Source organism: Malus domestica, chromosome 17, assembly GCF_042453785.1.
Source record: "Malus domestica chromosome 17, GDT2T_hap1".
NCBI classification, from domain to species: domain Eukaryota; kingdom Viridiplantae; phylum Streptophyta; class Magnoliopsida; order Rosales; family Rosaceae; genus Malus; species Malus domestica.
The window spans coordinates 29,478,399-29,482,628 of NC_091677.1; the positions used below are offsets into that span (position 1 = coordinate 29,478,399).

The window sequence follows — 4,230 nt, forward strand, 5'->3', positions numbered from 1 at the left end:
TAAATATATGTGAAATTTGATGATTCATTGTAATTTTGTTAGTTTGCAATTGCGAAGCTTATTGAGTTCCGATCAAGTAAATTTTAAGTATACAAATACATAAGTTAAACTTAAATTTTTGCATACAATATGTATGTAGCAAAAAGAAAAAAAAAAGATTTTTGGGTAATTTTTTAGCTAGCCCACCCTTCAAATATTTACTAGCTTCGCCTTGAGCACGGTTTACCGTTGACATCACCAATATTATCTCTAACTTAATCACTTACAATGTATGTGGTTTTATGATAGAAAGCCTCAGTTGTCATACTCCGAAAGTTTAATATCGAGGCGTGACTAAAATTGTGAATCAATTACTGGTTTATTACTGACCATGAAAATGTTCAAAACATCCAATGATAGCTTTTACACACAATTTCAATTAAATTACCTTGTGCATGCATACATCTTATTAAATCCTCAATTAATTAAAAGTATAGATTATAGTGACAACTCAACCAACATGCAACATGAACTAGAGCTCCAGTTGCTTCAATGTATCCTCGATCTCCAAATTAAGTCTTCAATAGTTACAATTAACTCAATCTATAGCTCTGTAAAGCGGAGTAGAATTTTCTCCTTTCCTATCTCTTTTTCTTCCCTCTTCTCACATTTTGCTTTTTGTTCTTATAAAAAATTAATATAAAATATTGATGTGGTTTAATCATAACTTTTCAAGTAGGAGGAAAAGGAAGAGGAGAGAGATTAAGAGGGAAGTTAAGCCTCCTGCCTGTAGAGCACCCCCATGAGTCCCATTAGAACACACTAGCGCAATTGGTCTGATTAGGAGGCTGAAATCAAAGACTCTAAGGGGGCCCATAATTCACCAGCTTTCCTTCCTTTTCTCTCTTTTTTTTCTTTGGCTTAATCATAGGAATGATCCTTGATACCGTAGTTTAGTTTTAGTCCTTGAACTCTTATATTAATTTCTTTAGTCTTCAATGACATACTCTGACCCGGAATGTCCACTTGGACTCCAAATCGAGTTGTGTTGGTCGACATCCGAATGGTGACGAAGCTATAAAGTGTAGTGATGTGGAAAATGTGAATAAATTTAAACCTAAAAGTGCCTAAATATAAAAGTGCACTGTGAGAGGGAATGAATCCATTTCACACGTGATGTCAGAGCATAAGCATAGTACAGTAAGATAGGGTGAAAATTATAGCATTAGGGGTAATAGTCTACAACAAGATTTGCCAAGAATCCTCCTCAATATGAAAGCTGAGCTGCTAAAACCTAGAAGGGCGCAAAAGAAGGGTGAGTGGACCTACAAATAAAGTTTTAATAAAAAACTTTTGAAAACTTTATAACCCCTCACTGTAAAACAAATATAATTTCCAAAATATACATACTAATAGTATAAAAATACTTACCATAACCAACAATATTTCAAGGATTCCATACGTCACAACTTTCGTAAATAAGTACATGACGTCCGTAATCACATATTTTCGCCTAAATAAACATATCACATCGAATGCTCATCGATAGATGCTGACACACGAGTTCATGTAGAGGTATTTTGACATGAACATGATTGGGTGTAATAATGATATACGCTCTAGTACTACAATCACGTGAAGACTGACGCTATGCGCACCACAGACGAGTTCTAATTGCCTATAGCAATCTAGGACAGAACTAGCACCTACAATGGATCCAAGTGTGAGCGTACAGTGCGATGTGTACATACAGGTGAAAGACTGGCTCTGGTCTAGACGAGTACTAACACCGGTGCATCAATGATGAACAAATAACTTAAATATAATCATACCACAGCAACTCAACAATTCTAGTCATTATAATATTATTCATAACCATAAATATAATTAAGGGAACTTTAACCAAAAGCTCCTGATACTGTACACTTTAACGAAAAACCACATTTTTACACTAAAAAGTCAATCATGGTACTATTCACTTTACTCTTTATTTTGTCCTTATCGTTGAAACTCAAAGTTCAAACCCTTTTCATTAGTTTTCCTTATAATTAAGGCATCTCCTTAATAATAAGTTTACATGTGTATCCTGTAGGATTATTTCATCATTTCCCAACAATAAGGCATTTCTTATAAATGTTAATTTAATCATGGCAATCACTTAGAGAATTTATTAATAATTTATATATGGAAACTAACCAATATATATATATATATAAAGAAAAGATCCACTCACAGATTATGTCATCTAGTCGAAGATGATCGAACTAAGAAAGCTGGAGCCATCGATAATAATCGCACCTAAGCATAATATTAAGATCCAAAGTAAAACTCCACTGAGACAATTAAATTTAGGGAGACGGAGTGCAGATTTGGAATCAGGATGTCGAAATACGCTAAGGAAGATCCCTAACAAATTTTACAAAAAGTCAATGGTTAACCCTAAAAAGTCAACTGAGTCGGCCCAACGGTCACCTACGTTAAAACTTTAAAATTTCACTAAATGAATGCCACAAATGGACTCGGGGCGTAGAAATTAGCCTGAGAGGTTTCCGAGAAATTTTGAAAATGACAATATAAAAAATATTCTAAGAATATTCCAGGTCTAATTAGGAATTGGGCCTGCCGGATCCTGGGTCAACGGCCCAATGATTTGGGCCAGCTTGGGCTTGGGCCCTTTTGTTTTCCTTCTCTCTTCTCCGGCCGGTTGCCATTGCAACCACCGGAATCTGGGCAACTTAGCCAGAAAACTTTCCCGGCTCCTCCTAGCTTCGACACTCAACTAAAACTAGCAATCTAACATACCAATTTGAAGCCCAAAAGGAGAGGAAGAGAAATATACCATCACGGGGTCCTGACGTGGCCGGAAAACGGCTCGAAGCCGCCGGATCTCCGTCGGAAAACTGGAAAACTTTCCCCGCGTAGTTTCCTGCGCCAACTCCTACCAAAAACCTTAGAAAAAGCTAGAAAATACAACCCAAAACATGATCCACCAAGTTTTAAGTTGTTTTCGAGACTCACCACCGTTGGAAAGTTAACCCACCAAAACTGGGTGCACGGCGTGGGTTCGAATTGAAGGTTCGTTCTTGCTTTTCTTGTTTAAAGTCGTGGAGAGGGGCCAAATGGCGCCGTTGAGGGTGTTTGGTGGTCGACAAGATTCGTCGAAGAATAGCGATGTGCTCTCGGCGTCAAGTTTGCAGAGGGAAGAGAGGGAGAGAGCGAGAGAGGGTTAGAGTGAGAGAGTGCCGGGAGAGAGAGAGTCCAATGTGGAGGAGAGAGTGCCATGTGGCAAGGAGAGAGGGAGAGTTTCTGCCATGTGGGTCCCACAATCAAAATAAATGATTAATATATTTAAAATATCTAAATAGAAAATATTAAAATACTAATTTAATAATTTCGAAAATATATAAAATATAAAATAGTAATTTTCACAAAAGTATTTCTCAATTCGTAGTTCCGTAACATCTTCGTCGTAATTTCAATTTCGATTCCGTTTGCGCTTATGCGTTCGTACTATTGAATACTTCAAGAATATGGTAAAGTAATAGCCTATACGCATTACGAACTAACGGTCAATGAAAGTCAATAATCTCACCCTTAAAAGAATTCCACCATTTCATCATTTTAAAATTAATAAAATCATAAATTAAGGACGGATTGTCACATTCAAACTAAAATCGTTTGTTTTTTTCACTGAATCTAAAGATATATCAACAAATTCAATTTAAAATTGCAATAAACAATAGAATAAGCAAAAAATTAAAAATTAAACATATGAAAATTTATAAATTAATATCCAAAACTTAAAACAAAATGAAATTTTACCTATAAAGATACAAAATGAAAATGGTTGAACTTTAACAACTTGTGAATATTAAGCAATGCAATTTCAAAGTTGGTAGGAGATCAAATTGTGGCATGACTTAAACAATAAGCAAATCACATATTGAACTATGAAAAAAAATCCTGTGTATTCAATTTTCTTACACACAAAAAACAGAGTTTGATTTTTTTTAGGTTTTTTTTTTCTTTCTTTCTCATTTTTAATATTGTGGGATGAAATTCATAATATAATCCTAAATTCAACGAAAAAAAATGACGGCATTAATTAAAAGGAACAATGGTACAACAAATTGTTAAGCTTACAACCTTCAAAAATTGCTACAAATTAAACTAAGGATGAAATTCAAGATTTGTTACAATTTTAAGCCCTTTTCTTTTCCTTCTCCTTCTAGCTTTTTTCCCGTGCTTTCT

At 34.9% G+C, this 4,230-nt stretch overlaps 1 long non-coding RNA gene across 1 annotated transcript; it reads right to left on the reverse strand.

The window, feature by feature from the left end:
- Positions 1 to 2,426: 2,426 nt before the first annotated feature.
- LOC139193878 (uncharacterized) lies at positions 2,427 to 3,268 on the reverse strand. The gene is made up of 2 exons (XR_011578401.1): positions 2,998 to 3,268; positions 2,427 to 2,905 (listed from the first exon to the last, which is right to left on the reverse strand). It is a non-coding gene; the product is annotated as an uncharacterized lncRNA (long non-coding RNA).
- Between the last annotated feature and the right edge of the window lie 962 nt (positions 3,269 to 4,230).